General features: G+C 38.5%; 1 protein-coding gene across 1 annotated transcript in view; it reads right to left on the reverse strand.

The window, feature by feature from the left end:
* The window catches only part of PlexA (plexin A), a 424177-nt gene extending 397750 nt beyond the window's left edge, over nt 1–26427 (reverse strand). Inside the window, exon 1 of the mRNA XM_033338599.2 lies at nt 26247–26427. The gene's annotated coding sequence lies outside the window, so the exon portion shown is untranslated. The remainder of the gene's footprint in view (nt 1–26246) is intronic.
* Nucleotides 26428–26642: the final 215 nt, after the last annotated feature.

Consider the following 26642-nt stretch of genomic DNA (forward strand, 5'->3'; position numbering starts at 1 on the left):
AAAAATTAATTCACTGCTAATGTTAGATCTTTTCTTTCAACGAGTGAATTTTACAAGACAGTTTCCTTCAGATTCGATCTACATTCACTCGCACTTTGTTTTACTCGAAAAATTTACTCGTACACACGTAGCAATTAATTTAACGCACTAACCTTGAAATATTTACGATGATCCCCACTGATAATCTCTTTTCCATACATGAATTTTACAATTCCAATTACGTAGCTTGATCTGGTCTATACCGAGAAATATATTCGTTTGCAAGTTAAAATACACGTATTATCGATCAATTTGAAATGTTAAACATAACTGTATAACTCACCGATTTATAACGAACCACAGATTTTCCAATTTTAAACCCAATTTGCATACAATCGACATTTTCTTTGCTTTTTAAATTAAAGATAAAGGAGCACGACGATTTATACAACGCGCGATTAATACGTCACACGTTAAATCGATATTGACTCGTCAAAGACGAACCAACGTAATTATAATATCTATATAATAAATGTATCAAACGATCTTGCGATTTAATAGCAAAAAATTACTTCACGAGATTAATCATCCCATATTAGCGAGCCACGGTGAAAAAGGAACGAGATTTAATGTAATATCGTCGTTCGAAACGACCCATCGCCCCATCCTCGGCCAGATAGACTTATCCTCTCGCAACTTGTCGACTTTCCGAGTCATCAAGATGCGACAGTCCTCTTTTCCCGTAATCTTTTTCCATTGCAACCAATGTAATTTAACGGCGCGTCGTAGGCCCCGTTCCACGGATAAAGAGGTAAATATCTCGGCACTAGGTGCCTGTTAACCGATTTTATGACATTCACCATTCATTATGCTAATGGTCCCGGACTTAGATAATGAAGAGCCACTACAAATATAGTAGCCTGCAGAGAGGCATAAGGGACAACGTAGCCGGCTTAAAAACAGTCTTACGACTTTCGCGTGCGAACTATCGCGATATTTATGTGTCATTGTCCACTGTTTACGACACTCAGCCATCCTGTTGGCCAACGTACGATAAAATCGTACGAACATCGGGAACTGATCCTCCGACTGATCACCACGAGCACGCGTTTAACGAATCGAACGTTTTATTCCAACTAATCGGCCAACAATCTTTATTGAATTATTTGCTTATAGTTTGGACGGTCAATTATTAGCTTTTGTTAATCTTATCGTTTAAAACCGTACGAGAGACGCGCAGAAGAGGGGAGGAATGTTCGAACGGGGGAGATCTGGTATTAGCCGCTGAATCTGTTTTTATATTCATGAGTCACCTTAATGTATCCTCGCTGTTATTATTTTCACGAGTAACGCGCTACGAACGATCGATTTCCTTTATCTTATGTTTAATTCACGACTATGGATATTCCTACAAGCTGGTTCTGCCATGCACGTTTTGCCTTACTTTTAACCCTTTGATACCTACCCCAGTGACGACCGCGTGTTACTCATAGAATAATATAGTTCTGTGATTCTTACGAATAAATATAATTTTATCTTGTATATGTATGTATAATAGTATAATATTTATACAGGGTGGTTGGTAACTGGTGGTACAAGCGGATTCTACGCGAAAAAAGAAGTCGAAAATATAGAATAAACATTTTTTTTAATTTTTTTTTAATTTTTCCATCGAGACAACGATCTACAGTGAGATCCGTTATAACGAGACGTGAAAGTGCACGCGTACCGAGCGAAAATTCACAGTCGATTTTCTCGAAAACGAAGCCTCGAACGAAAAATGTTTATTCCATATTTTCGACTTCTTTTTTCGCGTAGAATCGCCCTCTTTCCGCTTGTACCACCAGTTACCAACCACCCTGTATATAAGTACACAGGAGAAATATTATGTACAAACGATGAACATTTATGCAAATTTGTATCTTTATGAGCGCTAGTAGCACAGGGAAACCAATATGGAGGTTCGTATCGAATCTATTACGTATCGTAACAAGTATATTATACTTCAGATATTTTACAAATTTTTAACAATTATGCTCAAAAAGCTACCTCAAATCCAATGACCTTAACCTTGAGATATGTCGCGGGAGGAAAAATCCTGAGTAACGTGCACTTTGTATGGAGTATGGGACGATCGTGGTTGGAAAGTTAGGTTAGGTTAGATCTTTTGGGCTCTGTTTCCAACTACCTCACCTAACCTAACCATACCTTGCCAGTATTAGAATCGCAGTCCGACGCAAACGCGTATGCAATTTCATTTTTACTCTAACAAGCAGCATTTTCGTTTTGCCGTAACTTTCGAATTACGTTCGTCCCATGTCTCGGACAAAGTCAAAGTTGAGGCGCCCTTTTGCGCATAATTACCAAATGTTTTTATATTACGTGCGTTTGTAAGCGGATTTGTAAGATTTCAAATTTCCCATGAACGCACTAACATCGGCAATCTAATTACGCGTTTCATGAAATTCAGGGTTTTAAAAGACTCTCCATCGTGTAGCAGCTCGAAAAAAAACAGTGTACCATTCCAGATCTAATTTGCGAAAAGAAAAAAAGGAAAAAAGAGAGAAGTCACCGAGAAGATTTAAACGCAACAATACGCGACCCTCGCTAGATCCACGGATCTCTGGTAACGATCGCCCGCTAAATCCATCGCAAGCTGTCCCAACAAGGTTGCTATGGTTGTTTTCACGCGGGTCGAACTAGTATTGTCGCAGAATCCGGGCCTTTTTTGCGGGGATGGAAGCGGTTGTCCCGCACGATCGGTCCGCATGAATGAGGTGCACGTAACCAGCGTGTACGTCGGAGGGGAACGAAGAGAGGAGAGAGATACACGGGGAGTGGCGTGTGTACATGTGTCATTTGCAAGCTGCCGCCACGTGCTGCGCGCCGCTTTCCTCGAAAAATAAACAAAACGAGGCGACGCGACGTCCGGCTCGGCTCGGCGCGGCGCGGCGCAGCGTCACGGATTGACGCGCGTTTACATCGCTCGAGTTGCCTCACGTTAGGCCGGGGAACGCGAGTTCCCAGACCCGCACAGCCGAGAAAAAGCTGGAAACACGCGTCCAACCCCTGCCATCGTCCACGTGCGCGCACGTGAAAACGAGATTTGCTCGCGTCGCACGGCGACAACGTGTAAAACCGGCTCGACACGACGACGCGTATGCCCGGATTAAGAAGCTTCCATGCGAGCTTCCGTTGCGATAAATTAGAAAAAATAACAAGAATGAGAGGAACTTCAGAATACTGAAGCTCCGCTGTGGCGAAGTATCGGTGCAATTTTAATATTTACTATTATTTAATATTAAAGAAAAAACATTTTGATTTAAGTACAACAGTAATCTAAGTAATATTCACTTATTTATAATACTTACTTATAAATTATACTTATCTATAATAAGTATTAACTTATTATAAATAATCAGCCATGTCACTGCGTCACGCCAGAAAAATTACTGAAAATTCTCAACGCGAGAATTGATTGTAATTTCAATAAATAAATAAAAAAAAAAAAAAAAAAGTACAGCAGAACTTCCCTTAGCCGAATTAACAGGAAGACAAATTTGGTCGGATAATGGACTTTTCGAATAATAGAACAATCACTTTTTTGACATGATATTTCATTTATTTGAATATTGATTAAGATTAATTGATAGATTCTTTAAATATTTGCGGATCACATATCGTTTTAGCTGTCAAGTCACATCATTTTTTCGACACAAGTAACTGTATAGAATTACGTTCATTTTGTACTTGCATAAATCGAAACTCTTTTTCGAATGCCACGAACGCTTCGTCATGAGGAGACACCTCTGCTTTTTATTCGTATAAATTGTCATTGTCATCATTTTTATTGCTACGAAACCATTTCGTTGCATCAGGTTTACTTAAAGTTGTTCTACTGTAGCCAGAATCTGTGGAATCTATGTGATTTCCATAATTTTCGGTACCACGTTTTTGGTTTTTAATGTCTGCGATTGTGGATCCTCTAACATCATGTAACATCACTTTCGAGTTTTATTAATTATGTCGTGTTTTATTTCGACGGTTAGAAAGTTATTAGTTTCATACTAAATCATTCAAATCAGAATTCACTCGATCGAATAAAAGAAAGAATACATTATTATTAAGGAAATATTATTATGTTATAATATCATGTTCGGACGAAAATATAAAACGTTAGAATATTATGTTATTCGGATAAGAGCGGCTCTACTGTACTTAATTCTTTATTAAAATCATAAAAAAAATACTTTCGTTTCTTCTATTGGTTCAAAATGATACTTAAAGTGATAAACTACAGAACGTACCCGGTCAAAGTCATCCAAAACCATCAGAAATAATAGAGGGTCTTTCAGGCAATAATATAAAAGATATGGAAGAACCGGAGAAAGCAATGAGCTCATAATTCGCTAAAAAAAGAAAAGTGGAATGGAGGTGGTGAGAAAATTGCGAGGGCGTTCATGGAGAATTTACGGGGTTGGATTGCCATTTAATTGGCCAGTTTGAGTGGAGAACGCTTTAAATTCGATTTCTTCGTGAATCAGGTGTAAGATAAATTTTGGTTCGTACCGAGGAGCGATTTTTCGTGACATTCGATTTTATAACAAGTTCCGTTTGACGTAGGAATTCTCGTACGTGGCATAAAGAACAAAAGACAGCACTTAAGTGGCAAACATCAAATTTTCTAGGAGCGAAAAAACAAATCTTAAAATTATTCTCGAAATTTGATTTCTTTTGATTTTTGTAAGATCTTAAGCGTACAAAAAATAATCCAAATGCATCGGGAAGGTTTCTATGTTATGAGCTGATACAGTGAAAACTCATAGGAAAACGAATTGTATTTGTAGAAAAGCCGCACCACCTCTTACTCGTAGAGGAAACTGAATGTACAATTCATTGAAATTTGCAAACACTGTAAGTGCCGATCCCGTTCGTCGCTAGATAACTTGTATAGAAGGCAAAAAACATATTTTTCAAGGCGACGAATCTTTTAATTTTTATTACAAACGTATATTTTATGGTGATTCGAGTGAGAATCGTTATACAATTGGTGACGTTTGATATCTAGATGTTCGAGTACTTAATGGCATTTATATCGCTTTATACAGAGACAATGTTACATGTATTACAATATTACATGTAATTATTTACGAACAGAAACTGCTCTTAAATTCTACGCTACAGTACATTCCCACTGATATGTAGAACACTGTACGATAAAAAGACAACATTTTTTATATTTTTACACTTACGGTGTTGTCTACGAGTAATCTTCAATTATATAAAATTAACAATTTTCCATATTCTTTTAACGAAAAACGGACGAACTTCTTACGCAACCTAATGGAATAAATAAACCGGAACTAAATGTCAGACGGTATTACATCAACGTAAAGGATCTAGCTATCATGTAATCCAATTTGTTCTTACGATCATCTAACGTTATATCTTTCCTTTAGCGTAATATTTTTTACACATAATAGTTCCCGCGGTCGGCTTTTTAATCGGGTTAATATATTTAATCAAAACATACGCCCCGAATAATCACCGGCTTTCTCACCTTTATATTCACGGGTCTCATCGTTACTTTAATTAACCGTCGTAAACAGTTACGTAAATTACTATAATCCCGCTTTAATTCGAAGGAATGTCACGGCCACTTTGTATCCTGATTTTTCGACTTGAATCTCGCCCGACCAGTTCTCAGGCAGTCGATTAAATTTTACAAACGAAGCCGGGTCAATTTAATTGTAAACCCTGCCGTGTGGCAATAAAGAAAGACAAGCGGTCGGATATATTATCGCGTGGATGAAGACGACAGAGGTAACATATGTCGACAAACGTGAATTGGGATTAAGAAACGAAGTAAGACAGGCTTACTGTTCGCTACGTGGTGAAATGGAAAAAAGAAAGAGTAGAAAGATCGCGGGACCCGAAATCTCGTTGACAAAAGCGACGAGTCGTAAAAACCAACCGAGAGGATTTTACGACGATATAACACGTCTAACGATCCGATTCGTGACGCTCGCCGCTTGCAACTTTCCTGCAACTAATCGCGATTTTAATATAGTTAATCGCTTGATCTGCTTGGACACGCTTCTAAATCTGCCGTTGACGACCGAAAAAGGCAGCTGACGCATGCTTTTTCACTTTTTCTCTCTTAATAGATTGTATTAACACGAAAACATACTAAAGATACTACATTATTTCTATTGATATTACTGTTAATATCGTGAACATCGAGAAAGCTACACTAACGTGACACGAGTGTTAACTACTGGGCCACCATATTCTGCATTTACATTACCTTCTTATTACTGAAAATTCTCAATGCGAGAATTGATTGTAATTTTAATAAATAAATAAATAAAAAACATTACCTTCTTCTCGGATTTTTCTACAAATACAAATCATATTGTTACTGACATATAAAAAAAAATTAATTTTATCGTATTGTAATATTTTACGATACATTATACGTAGTACCAGCATCAAAAGATAAAATCGTATATTGTAATTTTTTGTATATTGTATATCGTATATTGTTGTATTTTGTACATGGTATATTATATTTTGCACGTTGTAACTTGTAATTTTTTTAATTGCATTATTGGCAATACATGTAAATATTTTTTAATTCTTTTGTGACAAACTGATATGTATACGTATCTCCGAATGCAGACATTTCCATTACGAGGATTTCTACACCGTGAAATATGTAGAAATATATGTATTCATACCATATGTATATGTCGGAGATGAAAGGACACCGGAGCCTTCCCTTTGGGATTTCGGGAAAATTCGTAAAATTACAATTAAAGTTTACAGCTGTAATTAAACAATTTGCCGTCATTCTACCCAATTGTACTTATTTGCGATTTGTCATAATAAATTTGGGCTCAAGGCGACCATCAGTCGCCGAACGTAGCCGCGGTCAACGGGGCGGGCGCGTCGTCTAGCAAAGGTGCGGAGTGGTAGTATGGCCCTCATTAAAAGAAATACCCGTAGAGGTACTTGACAGTAAAACATTCCAATGGTTCCTTCCTCCAGATGTCGATGCACCTACACAGCACAAGTTCAGCTAGCCTGAGGACCCGCTATAAAACCTAGGTTTTTGTTAATTAAGGTTCTTCAAACGGACAGGCAGTCTTTGTCCCAAATTGACCAATTGACAGCAACGTCAATTTCCCTTACGTTCTGAACGAGGGCTATACTCGACGAATCCGATGATCTCGTGTCCTTAGACACACCCCATCATAGTTTTCCTCTGTGGCATCATTGAGACGAAAAGTCATTCTTTCTTACGATCTCATCGACGAAGAGAGTAACACCTTACGATCTGTGAGTATTGCACGTTTGCGTTAGATTTTGTGAGCAAGTATATCTATCATCCCGTTGACCGCGGATTCGTTATCGAACCTAAGACCAACATTACTAGTGTCGCGAGTGCCCAACCGCCGCGGTTGATTGTCGAGTCGGTAGTATCCATACTCGTGTTAACAAACCGTACCTTTGTTATACCATAACGATGGCCAATTCCAATGAAGATTTATCAAACGCCCACAACCCTATTCCTGACTCTTCTCCGACATATATATCTATATTATCAGCCTTGAGCAACAAATATACGCAGATTCATCATATCATATAACAGCTACTCTACGGTCGGCAAGTTTTACGATATTGAATTACGCAAGATTTACGAAGTTTAAAGATATTTCTAAAAAAAGGTTCGACGAAAGGTATCTCGCAATATCAAAACTATCTTAAAACGTCTCAATAATACTCAGCTATACGTAACACAAAATACAAAGAATTAAAGAAAAGTGGACCTATCTTACTTCCCCCATCTAGGCGTTAAATACAATTACCGTTTAATTAATTAATTACTCACCCAAATTACGTACGTCCAAAATTGAACGTAAAAGGGTTCACTGTTTCTCTCGTAACACCCTGTATATCCCATTAGCTGGCAAGACGAATTGCGAGTCGAAAAATAAACGCGAACGCACTACTTCCGTACAGAGCATTACAAAGAGAGAAAATATGAGAAAGAAGCGAAGATATTTAACAAAGTTGCATATAATTACTGCCCCGGTAGAGGTTTGCTGGTCGGTGATCGAAATCGGCCATTACAGGTGGAAGGTTATTACCGGGGGCGAGTTACCCGCGGCATAGGCGTTTCCCAAGAAACTGGCCGCGATAAATGTAGTGCGTTAATCTTTTGCTCAAAGAAACGAAGGACGGAACGAGGTCGAGTGCGCGTTTCGAGCTCGGTCGGAAGTGCGCTCATAAGAGACGACGTGGTTGCCTCTTTAACGTCGAGGAGGAGACTCGCGCGAGGGATGCGAAGAACAAGAAGAAGGCCGTAACACGAAGATCGTGGAAACGGAGCGCACGATGTCATCAGGAGACAGCCTAAGGGTAGCGAATTTTTCAGAAAACAGTCAAGAAAGCGTATGGCGGGTGGGGGTGAAAAGAGAGAACGAGAGAGGCGAGTCGTTTTAGACGAGAGAATTCCGGGTTCTCTCCCTCGCGACCACAAATGAAATCCAAACAGATCAAAAGGTCCGCAGACACGGGCAAATGATACGAACAACTTGGAAACTACAGTAGAACATTGTAACTGGAAACTCGGTAAGAGGGCAATTTTGTTCATTCTCCTTCGTCACACTGTAGAGATCTCTAAGAAATTAAAACGTATGTATAGTGGCTCACGAAGGTATTCGAACATTTGTAGAAACCTTTGTGAATGTATTATGTGAAATTTTGAAAGTTCATCGACGCTACAAAAAAACTCGACTCGATTCGATCGTGATCACGATCTATTCGTGAAAAATTGAAGATCGTCTTTTTTTTACGAGAGGACAATTTCAAAGTGTAATCCAATAATATCAAAACTTGTTTGAAATTAAACTATTGGATAAACGGACATTGCAATAAATTCGAAGATAAAGAAAAACGATATCTTTAACCATCTTGAAGTGCTAAATTTCACAAACTTTCAATTTCACGTTGATTATTCATAATAACCACTAACAAGACTCATATAGTTTTATTGCAAATCTTTCTGACATTGCGCATATCTGATTTATAGGAAATTTCTCTTCTGTAATATCACTGACAATCGATGAATTAATTTACCGATGCGATAGAATTATTTTTTAATTAAGTAATACCGATCAATCAAATTGAAACTTCGAAAAGAAGATATTTCATATGTGCTAATACTATAAGTAATAGTATATAACTATAATACTAATCCTTGTACAAAGTCCCTGTAAGTCTTTCTCGTTTGTTGATCCTCTGTTACCCGAAAAATTCGATAAGACAGAACCTCCATAACTCGGAGATTTTAGCTGTTCCCTCGAGGTTCGTAGTTCGACTGTATAAGTAACTCGGCCGTGGAAGTTCGAAGTAAAATCTATGACGAAATATACACGAGATTCACCTCGGTTACGTCGCCTCCATTTTAGAGGGCAACATTTCAACGCGAACTCGTATCTCATCTCAGCTCTCGCGGTAGATCACCGTTCCGCAAGATTTCCTATCCGTTGTAAAAGCGTAGGCAAACTCGAATAAATGTCTCTTTTTCGCTGCTACTTTCTTCTTCTCTCTTACTTTTTCCAATTTCTACGAAGATAAATATCGTTGTTAAAAGCGAGTCACTCGAGAGGAAACACGCGTGTACAGAATGAATTTTTCTTTCTTACTGTGAATTATGCCATGTGGGCACCTGTGGTACAGTCAGACCGCAAGGACGTTTCGTTTCAGCGAATCAAATGCAACGCGGTTAATTATAGAAACGTGCTTGAGCGTAGATCGTAAGCGTGCGTGAAATTAATCACGATCATTTTCTTCTTCTCTGCTATCGTGTGTTTTAATCGATATCGAGAATAACGTAGGCTTGACCTTCGCATAATTTTCTTTTCTTCTTCTTTTTTTTCTCATTTGGAATACGGTAGAATTCGCGAACAAAGAGATGTTTGACATTTCTTGTCGCTGTTCGCCTGAATTTTCCAAGTGGCAAGTTATGTAATTTCTTTTTACACGATTTTACTTCGCATAGGACAAGCAGTTGTAATTCGTCAAATCCATTTGTACAACTTTACTTGTTCGCATGTATGTACAATATACATGTATATACATGTATATATATACATGTATATATATACATGTATATAGTACATAGTAAGACTTTAACTAGCTAACCCAATTAGAAGATAACTGAACAATCGTATTATGGAATGATATAATCGTGCAATATAATATAATTGAAGAATTTTAACAAGGTCAGGGTAATAGAAGAAAAGAGACAAACACGCGAACTATCACGTCCACGTTGCGATGAATTACACGAATTGATCTAAACGGTTCGTGATCTCGTGCACCGTTAACTTTCAACTTTCCGTTGCGAAAAACCTTGCGGTGAAACGAGGAAGAAAGTGGAAACGGGAAATAGCTGGATCATAAAAAATTAGATCTGGATAGTTTATCAGAACGAATAAAATTCTGTCTTTGTTCGTTATATGTAACAAATATCTCTTTAAATTTATTATACAAGGTGGGGCGGTAATCGTAGCATCAACCGCGCAGGATTCTACGTGAAAAAAATAAGAAACAAATTTGATACGGCAATTTTTCATTTGATATTTCGTTTTCGAGAAAATCGACTTTAAAGATTTGACAAGTATATTTAAATTTAGCTTATTTCGAATGGAATAAGAGTAAATAGTCGACGGGGGTTTAAACTACCTTTGAAAATAAGTGAAAAATGTAGAATAACATTTTCTCATAAGATGCTCCATTTTCGAGAGAAACGAATTTAAAAATGTATCATGCGCGTGTACAAGACCACTTCGTAATTAAACACGGTTAAACTTCATTTTCTTGAAAACGTGGCCTTAAACGGGGAAATTTTATTTTACGCGTTTTACTTATTTTCATGTGTAAGAGCTTCCTGTGGATCATTTATTCATACTTACCCGGTATTTAGCCGGTATTCGAGGTATACTTGACAAATTTTCAAACTCCACTTTCTCAGCAACGAAGAGTCGCGTGAAAACATGTCCTTCTACGTCTTCCACTCATTTTTTCACGTAAAATCAGCCGCTGCCCGATTGTACTATCTTATTACCTCACCCTGTATGTACCAAATTCCTCTTCAACAAGTATCCACTCGAAAGGAACACCTTGCGTATACCTAACCGCGCAAAAAGACACCTCAAATAAAAGAAACCAATGACTCGGGTTACACCCCTCAATTTCTCACACGCGTTACCCACGAAACAAGACTGTACGCTAATTTCAGCAGGTAAACGTGCCAACCTTAGCTTAGTTGCTCGCCATAGTGCATGGCTACAAGTCGTTACAGAGCAAAGGTGAGTTGTTGGTTCGCGAGATAAAGCCAGAGTGCAAAGGGGTTAAATGCCGCGCGCCTCATAGATGTAATTTCGTTAAAAGAACAATGATTTCCTTGGCCGTGTGCAGTCGACATTATCGAGAAGGCCCGATCGGTGATGAACGTCGACCAGACGGGCCAGGATCGGCCGTCTTAAGGTCAATTCCCGAGATAATAAATCAGTACGCGCGTTAAGACGATAAATCACAAGGTACCGAGAGGCCGCTCATTCTTCGCCCGCTCCGTCCTCGGATCCTTCGCCTCGTTCCTACAATCTAACCGCGATTAGGTTGAAACTTTCCACGGAAGATGTATACGACGACCGCCGGATACATAATCCACTTGAACAGCCTGCTCCGGATCGAAGCAAGACGGCGAAGGGAAACTTTTTCAACCGTTTCTCGGTATAGTTTCCTTTCGGAGCTCGATACACGCTTTTCCGTTTTGCGACCGGAAACCAGAACACCCGAACGAGTCTTGCTAAGGAAATACTCGCGGAGAATACGACGAAACTTGCGCCGAGCGAAGGCAAGAGGAAGTTAGAAGCTAGGATTCGCGAGTTGTCGTGTCTGTACGTTTGAGTTTTCTTGCGTCGGCTAAAGCTTGTAATTTCGAATTGATATTGCGACTATTAGGTTGTGGGTGTTTATGGATGATTACGTGGTTGTAGTAATGACACAGGAAAATATGCAAAGTAGTTCAAAGTTCTTTAAATTCGAAAGCTACGTTGTACAAAGAAATTTGGGAGAGAACATATTTGTGTCTACGATGTATCTAAAGATACGACTATTTCAATAGAATATTCTATGTCTTGCTACGATTTTATTCTAATTTCAAACGAAATATTCACAACTATTCTTATCGAAACAATACATCGCCACCTCAAGATATCCACGGTCAAAGAAGAAATATCCAAATTCAGTAATAGATATAACATAAGATTTAACACCATTAACCACGAAAGCCCACAGTTACTCAATTACTTGACACGTCGGATCAGATCCGCAGGCTAAAAAGATATTACCCTTTAGATTTAAGTATTAGATTCAACTAGAATCAAACACACGATAAACACTTATTAAACACGGCATATTAGCACGCCAGAAAAATGTACTTATAATTCTCAATGAGAATTGATTGTAAAATTCATCCAAATAAAAAAAACTATTCTTATAATGAAATTCGTTTTACATGTTTTTGCTGTTACTATCTTTCTCTGTAGTTGGGCAAGACTCTCGATTATCCGTACGTTAACATTGCTCTGACCATAAATTATATTGCACGATTATATTTTCATACAAGATTGTGAAGTATCGACGTATATGTGAGTTTTAATTCTTTGATACAAAGTTTGTTGAAAGTCTAAGTTAGGAAGTTAACCATGTTGAACCAATGCGCCATCACTTACACACAGCATTAGACTAATAATTTACGCTAGGCGTTATACGAAATCCACGAGGTCGTAAATTCGCTCATATCCAATTTTGTAACAGTTACGAATTTCAGTAATATAATCAATCAGTATGTAATAATAAACTGTGCTGGCGCCTAGATAGGCACGACCTATATTATCTCTCCTATCGTATATCAGATGTACATACTCGCAATTAGCTCGATAGAAAGCATTCCACGTGAGTAGGTTGCGTTTTTATTCGACAATCTAAGAAAAAAACAGGTCAGTACTTCCGACCAAACAGTTAGCGAGTTTTAAAAATTCTTGCGTCACACAGATTGGAAATAGCGAGCAATAGGAAAAGTCGTGGATTGTCTGGAAAGTGATTTCGTTTCCTGCGCGAGAGTGAAAGACCATTTTTTTTTTTATAAAGAAAAACAGTTTTATTAAATCATGTAAATTCGCAGCAATTTTTCGTGTTGTTATGCGACGATTTGCTTCCACCAATGTCTTTATTATTTGATCTTCATCAGCCTCGACTGACCTTCCAAAACGCGGTGCATCTTTGAGATCTCTATCCACACATGGCACATAATTTTCCTTTTCCTTCCTTGCACTGCGTTTCTATTAGGTTGTCCGAAAAGTGTCTTTCTTCTACGGACACGTCTTTTACAACGATGCATCTTTATACAAACATGAAACCTAATCTGTCGAACGTTGTGATCTTTAGTTTGAGAGAACAAAATAGATCATATGTAATTCGATAAAATAATATAAAACGAAAAATGTTGTGCATCCATTGTTTCCTTATAAAACGAAAGAAACTTTTCGGATGATTTAATACCTTACTAGAATAATACCTTACGATCAAAGTATGACAAAAATGCACGCTTTGCTTTTCCACTTATAACAATTTTTTTTCTAAACAAAGCTTGAAATGTGAACCGTTAAAATGTACGATATAACAATCTTATAAATTGGAATAAAGTTAGCTCTTAAAATATGATATCTAAATAAAAAGAAAGAAAAGAAACAAAGGAATTTACTTTAAGAACGACCCAATGGAATAATCTACCTGGCTGTAGTCGCTCTGGAATATCCTGTATATCGTATATTACGAACATTGGAAGATTCTAAGTTCGAGCAAGTTAGTTACATCGGATCAAGCAGAAGAGCGTGGCAAGCAAAGCGTGCTCGAGTATTTCACAATCGAACGAGCACGGGGCCAAACGGGCTCGACTCTCGGTGTATCGGCATCTCGACGCAGGAAAAGAATGCTCATTAAATCCAATTACCACAAGTTTCGTCGTTAGACGGCTCGAAAGATGCGCGCCGATAGGAAAGGAAGGGAAGCTGGAAGCCGACGATTTCCACGCTTCGATGGATCCGTTGTATTTTGTCTTAATCGCGGTGCAACCGCGTTCTCCTCTCGTGAGGAGGAAAATTAAGGGGTGGAAGCAAAATGGAACGATCCACGGAAAAAGATAGATCCGTGGAATCGATGAGACGCGATCGCTGTAGATAAGACCGTTTTCCATCGGAGCTAGGATGAAATGGTTACGGTGAATTTGCAAAACGACGAGCGCCAATCGATGTTCCTTAAGAACAAGAAGCGCTCGAATCGTACGTATTAGAACGCTTAGGAAAAGTTAAGAAAATCGAGGATCGGGTTATTGAGAAATTGTTTAAAACGTTTAAAAATTGTTATCTTATTCGAAATGTTGGACTGGAAAGAATCTGTATAATCGATATTAAAATAATAATCTCATCGATTTGGTATGATAAAGCTCATCGGTTTTTTCTCCACATTTGTTCGATTTTGATACTTGTATTACCACTGTATTTGTTATTATTCGATTCTTCGGTTGAAAAGCTCGTCTTGCGGAGGACGACACATTTGTACAATTTATTGTAACTGTGATATTACTGTAATTCTTGCAAATGTATGTAGCGGCATATGCGTTTTAGGACGTTTCGATACGAAGATGCCTCACATAGATGTTTTGCCACAGAGGATTAATACAGTACGACGCACATAATTTCGTCGAGCAATTTTACTGCTACGTGCAACCTACAACCGACGACAAGTTCAAACCCTTCGGTACTCCCCTCGACCAGTATAAATAGACGACCAAGTTCTCCAGTCAGTCAGTCGCACGAATTAATATTAGTATCGAGTCAGTCGAATGAATATTAGTATCAGTACCGCAGTATCGCGCAATCTTATAACGAGTATTATCAAGCGAGCAACGCTTACGATTAACTTTTTATTCTACATTTTAAAATATCTGCAAATATAGTTAATTAAATTAATTCGTCTCGTTCCCTTGGTAATTTGGATTAATTTCGTACGAATACGGCAGCTGTTCCGATACTTGTGAACAAGAACGTATATTCTTTGATTCTGTTAAAGATATGATAGAGTAACTGCTGTTACAAAAACTATTGTCAATATCATCGATCGTATCGAGCCTCTTAGCGAACAAAGCGAGGAACAGATGGAACGAACGAGAATTCTCGCGATGCCTGGACGAAAAGCAGACGATCCAAGGAGTCAAGAAATCAAGGCGGAATAAGGAGAGGAAAACGAAACGAGAAAGAGTAAAAAAAAAAAAAAGAGAAAGAAGTACAACAGGGGAGGAGATCCCTTTCCTTGCCTCCTCCTTTCAGACACGAGAGAAGATGGTGAAGTTTGGAAAGCCCGAGGCAAGGAAGACCGTAGAAAAGGAGAATTCCTATGGAAGGGGCAACGAGAAGTTTCAGGAGAGCTACAGGCGGCCAGAGAAGGCCCCGGGAGGACGACGAGGCGGCGAAAAAGCGAGAGAGACAGGGAGACAGACGCTGACAATGAGAAAACGAGCCACGGCGACTGGACCGAAGAAAGCAAGCTGTTGAAAAAAAGAAGAAAACGTAAGAAGGGAAAGCATCGGAAAGAGACAGGTAGATGGGAAGAGTGGGCGTAGAAGAATACCGACGGCCATCGAAGAGAACATAAGAAGACCCAAACTCTCTGTTATTCGACGAGCATTGGTGAATTTAGAGTATACTACTGGGAATAGTACTATTTTGTATCGTTAGTTTTCTTCTTCTCTTCGGTAAAAAATGTTTCAATAACTGTTATTAGATATTAAGGATCGATGTTAGGGATGAAATTTTTATTTTAGAATTCATCTAAAAGTGCGTTTAAAGTTCTCAAGGAGAACATAAGAAAGTTAATGCTCTGTTATTCGGCGAATATTGAAAAAAGGATGTGCTGCTGGAAAATTATTATTTCGTAGCGTTTATTTATTTCTTCTCTAAGGTGACAAATTTTGTAATCAAAAATATTGTACGTTAATCGGTAAAAGAAATCAACGTTCAGTAGCCGATTTTTAATAGAACGTTCGTATAAGCCCTCGGTATAATATTTAATAGATGGAACAAATTGCTATTTAGATTGCTTTCGTCGCGTTACATTCGTAAAAAATATGAAATTGCATAAACATTCGCAGTTCAGTTATGACTGTCATTCTATTAACCTTTACACTGCGACATTCGACTGTAATAGAATTTTAATGCACATCCATTCGCTGTGGGATTTTTATTTAATTTAAGTATATCGTTAAAATCTATTTTCTTTCGCTGTAAGCTCCAAAAATGATACTGCGCGTGCTGTACGGGGAAGATCGAATACTAAAGAATTTTCCTCTTCTTATAAAATTGATGCTTCTCAAAAATAATTGAAGAAGGTAATTGCACAGCGTAATTTACAAAAATCGGACTTTTTATATGATGCAACATAATTAAATCTTCGACTGAGATGTTCTATTCTAAAAAAGATAAACTTAGAGATTAATAAAAAAAAAAATTAGCAGATGATTTCTAAAAACTTTAAAACACAAAATCGCTGAAATACGATAACTAGCCTGTGTGTCCGCTAATGCAAACGGATTAGCGTGTTACCTAATGGCGTGCGACTCGTTTCTCAACCTTTTCGGTACGGTATGCTTCGAGACACGCCTTTCTTGTCTCTCGTGCCGGCGTTTGCATGAAATTCCGTCACATGTTAAACGATTCACCTCTTGCATTATAGAGCCACGGTAAGCAAAGCAAAAGAGCTCGTGATTCGCAGATTTTATGCGCATTACACTACCACGCTGTGCTTGAAAATTGAATATGTTTCTCTTCTCCATTCACAACGAGCTAACTTCCACGACGTCGTTCAAACTAAGAAAGCAAAATTCTAATTTTAAAACCAGGTATCTCGGAGTACACTTACACGGGAAACTTTAATAGGAAAACGTAGGTCCGCATAAAAAAAACAGAGCTATTAAACGAAAGACATAGAAAACTTTGGTGGCTAATTGACAAAAAATCGTAGCTTACAATCTTAGAACAAACTTCTCATATATAAAACTACTCTGAAATCGATGTAGACGTACATCTGCCAATTACGAGGTACAGCCTCAAACTCCAACGTAAAGTCAGTAAAGAGATGACAAAACAAAAAGTCGAGAGCCATTTTGAAAGTAGACCGGTACTTGCGGAACGAAAAAATAAACAAAGGAACCGATATATCCACGGTGAAAGAAGAAATCATCAGACACAGCCGGGTTATATCAATAACGGCTGAAGAATCACCTCAACAACCTGGCCAGAAAATCGCTGAACATCACAGAAGAATGCGGATAGCTTTCTAGCTCCTCTTATTTTTGCATAGTCTGAATAAACGAAAGACATAGAAAACTTTGGTGGCTGATTGATTGGTAGAACTCTTTACTTTTACCGTACAAATTTAACGGCATAAGCTAAATACGATATCATAGTGATACACTATTGGATCTACTCCCATTCGTGTCAATTTAATTCATCACGGTCTGTGCTGAGTATCGTTGTACGATAGATCACAAAAAATAAAAAGAACAAAAAAGAAGATTTCAAGAAACTATTCGAAAAGTCAGGAGAGAGCCTGGAGGAATATTTCGCACGTAATCGAACGGAGCGGACTTTGGTCGTTTCACGAGCATAAATCATGCCGGAGTATCAAGACCTTTAACGTGTGCAGAAACAACGAATATCGAGCTATTGCATATTCAAGGAGCGGGCGTTGAGTGAAATCTGGCCGAACCAGCCACGATTACGTATATCCGATGCACGATCAAGACGTGCCATTGTTTCGTCATTACGTAGCCACGGAACAGCCTAGATAAGCTTCAACCTCCGTCATAGTTGACGATTCTGCGGCTGGTCAAGCCGGAATGTATCCCAACCATGCCCGCCACTCTATCCTCCACGCATCGAACCACCATTTCTGACGTTTCAACGTTCTACGTTCTACATTCGCTGGATTTTTCTTCTCGGAGCACGCGGTGACAAACAAAAGTGCTAGCACGCGCCAGCTTATTTTACAAATTTCTATATGGATTTGTAATGCTATTTTTGTTTTGTCATCTCTGTACTGACTATACGTTGGAGTTTGAGGCTCTACCTCGTAATTGGCAGATGTACATCTACATGGGTTTCAGAGTAGTTTTATGTATAAGAAGTTTGTTCTAAGATTGTTAGTTACGATTTTTTGTCAATCAGCCACCAAAGTTTTTTTTATGTCTTTCGTCTATTCAGACTATGCAAAAATATAAGAGGAGCTAGAAGAAGCTACCTACGGAGGAACGATCAATTTTAACGTGAACGTGTAGATTAAGCTAAAAATGAGGAAACGGATGAAGGATGAACTCTCCGCTATTATGTTAGGCTTTAGATAAATTAGGACAAAATTTGAAACACTTGTAATGAGAACAAAGATTCTTTCCGACGAAATTCAAGAGTGAGATTTTTCTTGGATCGTCGATGATCGAGTTTAACATCCATAGATCTGTTAGGTTGTCGAAAAGTGTCTTCCTTTTATAGACACGTCTTTTACAACGACGCATCTTCATACAAACATGAAACCTAATCTGCAATCTTTATCTTGATAGAAGAAAATGCATCATACGTAATTCGATAAAATAATATAAAACGAAAAATGTTGTGCACCCATTATTTCCTTATGAAACGAAAGAAACTTTTCCGACGACCTAATACTTTCTCTAAAAATACGAGATACGTTTTAAGGTGAGATATATGTATAGTAGTGCATATAGTAATATATATACTGTATAATATATATTACTATATATGTAATACCATAAAGATATTATCCATACAAATATTAGAGTTTCCTCAGAAAATTAATAACACTATTAATATTTCAAGTTGGCCAACATCATTGCACAAAATCGACAATCTTGTATTGACAAGACACATTGATCCTTTTAGTTAAAAACTTTTAGTCAAAATATGGACAATAGATAGATTGAGAGTACTCTTGAGCTACGTAAAAATTCAGTATACGTATGCATAGACTTAAATAGTAAACTAAATTATTGCGAATCGCTTATGAGCCACCAATACCACTGCGAAATTAAATGTCGCCACTGATAACCTACGGAATAAATAAATAAATAGTAAAACGATAATAACGATACAGTATAGAGAGAAAATTATGGCTCCACTACTTTCCATATCAATACGAATGCCACAGTGGTCGAAAAATAACGAAAGAAAGCTGAAACTTCGCATTAAGACCGTCTCATACGCCTCGCGTGTGTGAACGAAAATAAAGCAGGCGAAACAGCAGTCAATGGAACGTGGAATAGTTGCCAGTACAATGATGTTTTGGAAAGATCGTGTAAAACGGAGGCAGCTGGAAAAAGAGAAGGGCCGAGGTAGCCGAAAAGGACACAGACGAAACAGAACGGAGACGTATAGTTGAAAGATGAATTCCGATGCAAAAAAGAAGAGAAAAAAAAAGATTCGAGGAAGAGGAATCGAGGGACTGACAGGGAGATCTGGGGTTGGTCCACCGGCGAAGAAAGAAAAAAAAACCGGTAGAAACAGGAGTACCGAAGAGTCGAACAGGTTGAGGTCAGGTCGCGAGGTATACCTTAGGTCCGGTCTCCTTTGGAATTCGCCGAACACGCAGAGGATATTAAAACCAGTCGAGTAATTTCCTCTGGAACTCGTCCGCTGTCTAATTAAACTTTTCCATTTCGATCAATAAAGAACAGAAAGGCAAAAAAATGTGGCTGGCATATTGATATCGATATACAGTTCCTGGACGTTGAATTCGGAATATACGAAGGCTAGGAAAAGAACACGGTAATGACAATTTTCATCTTTTGTGAGAGAGCAATTCTAAAATTCAGTACGTTCTTGTATGGAGGAAAAAGTATGGTGTTGGAATTGAACAGATATAGTTCCATTTTCTTCGTAATTCCAGACGAAATTGCTTGGCATAATACTAAAATACTTCGTAGAAATCTAAATCGTTTGTCCTAAATGCTTTTTAGGTGGTTTTATAATGATAAAATTCGATATTTTATTGTAGAATGCATATCACTGTGACAGCAAGTCGCTGTTTTATCCATTTAAATAATTGCTACATGAATAAATTATTATGTATTACCTATGTATATACTTGAATCTATATATTTTAAATGGAACGAATAACGACAGAGATAGCTGAAAGAAAGCGATAAAACTCCAGGTTTCTCCTATCTCTTCTAATATAAAATGTCCTATTAGCATCGAAACTTGGGACCACCTAACTCGACGATACATAGGATATTGTAAGACCAATCTGTAAGAGGCGTTCCTTGCACGGTTATCGGTAGAAATGAAAAGCCTTTCTCACGTTGATAACACGAATCGCCTGAGAAGAGAGAAAGAATCCCTAGGAAACGACGAACGTTCGTCTCATTATCGACGAAACTCGGATATACATATACATTAAAGCGAACTTCAAAGTCGTGACGAGAAGAAAGATACGCTGACAGAGGCGGAATTAAACGCGAGATTCGTAGAAAGCGATAGAAAGAGAAGGGAAAACCAGGGGGAGGAGTGGATTAGTTTTGTAATAAGGAGGAAATGATGTTCGTTGAAATGCGAAAAGGACGGGCACACGTTGTTGCGGGGTAAAAAACGAACGACGTGAACGAGAAGGAAGAGGTGGGTATAGCGAGATGGATGCATTCGAAAGGACTGGCCCGGAGAGAAAGGGACCGCCAGGAGAAGAGGATCGTAGAGGTGAGGCCCCCTTCTGGCCGAGATAACTGAGGACACTCCGAGAAGGCTCCGTGGGACTGGCGGAGCTGCGAGTTTCTTCCTTCTCTTCTCTCTCACGGATACGAAACCGAGAATCTAGGACTCGTCGTGTATACGCGGTATGTATATATGTATATTATATATGTATGTACGTATAACTGGCTATAGAGGAGAGGCACGTCGTGCACGAGGCATACTCTTCTCGATTCTTCCTCGTGCCCCACGTTTTCTATAAGGGCGCCGTGCCCAGTTGCATCACCGTGGTACAAGCTAGGCGGTACAGGTCGTTTCATCTGTACTTTAAACGAGACGCCTTGTTCTCCCTAACGATTTGTGTACTTTCATCGGTCCACGTTATGTTTATGTTCTACACGCTCTCTGTAATAGCTCATTGTTCGTACGTGCAATGATACCGAGGATGGATATCGCCCAAACGTGGGAAGAAGAGGATGATGGTAAATCTCTTCGTAGAAATGTACTGGGTTAACGTTTAGAAAATATAGGATTTAAAAAATATCTTCTTTCTGGGTGTATTCTATTCGATGATACGATAGGATGGAATTTAGTAGATGGCATTGGTCTATCGAATTTAAACTTCCGGGAACGTTGCATAGTGGCTCGTGAAAATATTTGAACATTTATGTTTCTGGAATTTTATTAACACCGTAATGGGATGTATAGTGAAACTGCAACTTATGTATTTAGCGCATCAGGTAAACAGCGATCGAATGAATTGAGGACTTTCAAATGAATTCAAATTAATCGGAACGAGGTTTTAATGAAGACGAGTATAGAGATACGAAAGGATATTTCAAATCAAGTGGATAAATAACATGCGATAAAGAGGTTTCAAGTTGCTTGAATCGAAATCACTTGAAATCAGGTAACATGAGTAATCTGAACGAGTTGCAGTACGAATGCATGTCGAGCATGAGAGAGAATGATGTTTACAAATATTTGAAGAATTCCGTTTTTCCGATAGTTATTACGTAAGGCCACGTTGTTCGGAGAGGATCTTCTCGTACAAAAAACAAAACTATGAGAATGGTAACAGACCCCCGCGAAACTCCAGAGAAACAATTTACGAGTGGAACCCTCTGAACAAATACATCGAGTAATCCGACGAGCCCTCCTGTTATTTCAGGTACCCTCTGACCCCAAATGACCCTGTCCATATTTTTTTTTCTCCGATCGATCCGATTAACACGGACGGTATTTGAAAAGGATTTTCGCGAATAACGTTTAACACGCGAGAACCAACAAATCCTTTCTTCTTGCTCGATCAAAGTATCGTAACGTGCATTTTTATATTAATTCGATACGAACGATCCGATTAATTAAAGGAATAAAATCAATAAAAAGATTCGATTCGTTCTCCAAATATTGCTTACACTCTATTAAAATTTCTTCTCTTTTCAATTACAAAGTAAACTAAAACGAAACGATTAAGAAGCAGGCTAAATTCCTAAAAATATTTCTTCCCTCGTTTTTATTTAAATTTCTTCCCTCTTTAATGCCAAAGTAAAATACTCGTAGAAAGAAACGACGCGACGGTCAGGCGATTAAGAAGCCAAGCCTCATCCACGGCGAAACGTGGCCTGCTTTCGTTAACGACGCGCGCAACACCGTTCCTTTTCGATGCAACTGCGAAAAGAAAGAAAGTAAAAAAGGACGAGGATGCCTACGCGCGCGCCGACCTCGTTCCTCCGCTATCCTTCCTCATATTCTCCAGTGAAATTGCCCAGGGTTGCCGACGGAAGGCCCAACTATAGACTTTTTGAGGTTAACCGCATCGCCAGTACAGCTTTTAATGGTCAAAGCCACGAAAGCTGCTCGTATTTTAAGCCCGCTCATCGTGATCCCAAGCGAAATTCTTTCATCGTCGATTAACTTCAAAACGGAATACCGGGTAACCGCTAACGAACCCGTATAATTATGAATTTCTTTTGGATTCTGCACGAAAAAAGGAAAAGGAAGAAAGAAAAAAATATGCCACCACCGACCAGCGTTTCCTGAAACGATTGTAACAAAACCATCCGCCACCCCCCAAGGGGTTAATGGTGTGGTCCAACGACCCAGGTTACGTTTCGACGAAACGACATCCGTCACTGCGTCTGTACCTGTTTTATTTTTTTTTTTTTTTTTTTTACCTATGTCTGTCTCTATTCGCGAGAAACACGGCCGGAAAAACGGTCCTATTCGAGTATTGATTAGAAGTCGACTGGTACTCGAGCGTTGTATCAACGGTAATTGAATTTCAGCGTTGCACGCTGTCAATCAATTATATTTGAAAGGGAAAAAAATCGGAGGCAGAGTGGGAGGGAATGTAAAATAAAAAAGAGAGAGACTGCAGGCAATCGCTAAATATGTATATAATCTGACGAACGTGGTCGCGCAAATAGCGCGTACTATTTGACGTCAATCATTTTGAAAGTAATTGCACCGTTAACAAAAATGAATTCGCCTGGCTGCCATATTCGTTTCACCAGTGAATTTTGTTTCCTCCTATTGAAAAAAAAAGAAGAAAGAAAAGAACGCAGGGAAAAGGAGACTATAATGGGAGGAGGCGGTAAAAAGCGATTGGATTTTTATTCAATCGGCTCTAAAGAGCTTCCGCGTAAAAAACGTCTGCCCGTTCGACAGAATAATCGAATCAAATCAACGTTAAACGTATGTATCACGTATAAATAGAGCGGGCCTCGTACCTATAAAACAAGCCAGAAACTTCCGATTCTTATAGCGTGTCGTGGTTAACGCGAGAAGGAACGAAGTATAGCAGCTCACAAAAGTATCTGATCGTCTATAGAAACTTTTTATCGATATACTATGTGTGTTACATAGAAAGCACTTCGAAATTTCACTACAATTAGAACGAGACGACACTATCATGATTGATATTAGTGAAATTTAAAACGAATTTGTACGCGTAAATGAAAGTTAGAAAATCTTACAACGAATGAGCTTATGGAATTATTTGTTTCCTGGGAATGAAGTATTAATCTTACATAAGTGCACTTATGTAATAAAGTCAAGAAATTAATGAAAAGCGGAGTTTGGCTTTTTGAGAAGCTCGTATAATAAACGTACATAAGCGCACTACACGCGTAAAGATTTTCCGCGATAAGTATTCAAATAGCTTCTCCAGCCACTGTATGTAAGAAATGGAAAATTTTAGAATGGTTTTATTGCTGTGAGACGCAGCTTATTTCCGAGAAGCGGGAATTGCTCGGAATCAGGTAACCGAAATCAAGTAACTAGCTTCGTGGGCGCGAGCTAATTCAAGATTCCCCCAAAGACGCGCCGAACGCATTAAATTAACCGCGTAATTCTCGCAAAGCATACGAACGTTGAAAATGATCACCTTAAGTAATGATACGTGTTCAGACGCTATAAAATCGTTGTACTCGTGTTAAACCATGTATGACTAAGCGTAACGTAGAATTCCCTGTAACGAAGATACGTTACTACGCGCAGGATATTAGGTGCTCGTAATTACAAGAAAATATTAGGAGAGTGCAAAGGTCTGCCGGTTCTTGCATTATCTATTAATAACATTGTTTTTTCAACCCGGTGGATATTTAGTCTTACATCGTTCTTACTTCGTTACATTCTACGTTTAATGGAAAGATACTTTACGGGAATATTACCACTAAGCCAAACAAAAGGAAATCGACGAAGACGCAGTGATTTATTTATTTCGTTTTCGTCGACGAATGAAATGAACAATATGTAAACACAGAAAATAGACGATGATACTAAAAAGAATTTTATTTTGATTACATAAAAATGGCAAGTACCTAGTATTTTTATAATTCGGAATTATAAAATTCATAATATTTAATGGACAAAACAAATATTTCTCTCTATTTCTCTTCTCTATTTCTTTGCTTATACTCATAAAAACTTAACGCAAATATTCATAGTGCAGTTACTATCCATCTACAATTCTGTTATTATCGATTCCAACATTGAAACAGAAAAGAAAGCCAGAGACTAGAACAAACAAAGGATCAAGAGGATAAAGACGCGTTTTCGACGAGTTCAGAAACGATCCAGGGTGTAATTAGCAAGGTCAACAACCTTCCAACTCCTTGTTCGCGACTTGGAGACAGAGAGATCGAGGGTAAGTCACGGATACGTGCAACGTGGTATGCAACACGATGAAATTGGAGCCAGTGGTGTTTCGGTGGCGAATCAATGTCGTATTTTTCTCTTTTCCGGGCAGGAACAAAATCCGCCAGCCGGAGGACCGTCGACCAGAACACGACGCGGAGTGCGGATGAACGAAAACAAAGAGAACAGGGGAGGTATAGACAAAACACTTAAAGAAGAACTATTCTCTGCTCGAGCCTGTTTGTTTCTTACTCCACGCGGACAAGAGAGCAGGCCAGGAAGTGAACGCGGCCTGTTACTAAGCGTACAATGAATCCCGACGCGACATTGTACGTTATCATAATGTTCGGCCGACCTCACAGGACAAAAACCCTCTCCTCCCGCCCCCTACCAATCCCAGAATTCATTTCTTTCGCGGACTCTCAATGCCACGTTTCGTTTCGTTTCGTTTCGTTTTGCAAATATAAATGATTTGCATTCGAAGAATGAGAGATAAAGGCTGGTGAAACGCAGAGAAAAAGGATATAACGACGAAGGTCGTGGTATACAGTATACAGTATCGTTCAAAAGTATCTGAACACTTGTATATTTCTGACAATATGTATTTTAATTAGGAAATTAAATATCGCATAAATGGAGTTGCGATGATCTTATTATTTATAACCATCGTAGGTATATACGTTAAATTGATTTTTGGAAATTTATATGCAATAATAAAAAAAGAACTGGCGTTCTTAATCGTCAAACTTTATATATTTTATATTCAGATTCTTTGATTTCTGAATTATAAATCATACGACTATACTTTCGAAGTTGTATTCTCTTTCGAATTAAAAATTTACTTATTTTTAATAATAACGTCCGTTCCGGCTATACTATCTACTGTTTCCTTTACCTGTCTTATGTTACTTTATTGAAAGACACAGAAATTGAGATGTAGCAGTTGTATCAGTAATATTACCTAAATAATTGTGTCGACGCAACATGTGCGCATATATATATGAGATAAAATACGTACATAGCAATCGTTCTTTAATAGCTAACTTGAATTTATATTCTATTGATTTAGAAAAAAAATGGTGGAAAGTGCTACTTCTACTAAATTATTAATGTTTAAATAACAAATTTTAAAAATAAATAATTTGTACAAATCGATAGAAGTGTCCGGATATGTAGTTATGAACGATAGTGTACGCAGAATTTGCGCGAAGGAAAAAGAATTCATGGAATGTGACTCACCTAAACGGCAACGTTGTAACGCCAACGAGAAATTGACTTAACGACGATGAAGTCACAGTTTCGGACGACAGACAGGGGGTAGGGGGGGCAAAATCAGTCTCACACGCCCCCCCAATGTCACTCTGGACCCCCCGTCCTCGATGCTACTCCTTTGCAACGTGCTCCGTTTAGAGCACACACTCTCTCTTGCCACGCACTACCCGACCACTCACAGTCGTCACCAATTTTCTATCCTCTTCCTTTCTAATCCTTTATCCTCTCCGTGATCTTCTCTTTTATTCGCTCTCCTATTCTCCTTCTTCTCTCTCTCGTTCTTTTTCTTCCACACCCTTCTTCCTTTCTTTTGCAAAGGCTTTACCACTTCCTCCTTCGCTGTTCTCCCGACGGTTTAATCGA

The sequence above is a fragment of the Bombus vancouverensis genome, chromosome 7 (genome assembly GCF_051014615.1).
Source record: "Bombus vancouverensis nearcticus chromosome 7, iyBomVanc1_principal, whole genome shotgun sequence".
NCBI lineage: Eukaryota > Metazoa > Arthropoda > Insecta > Hymenoptera > Apidae > Bombus > Bombus vancouverensis.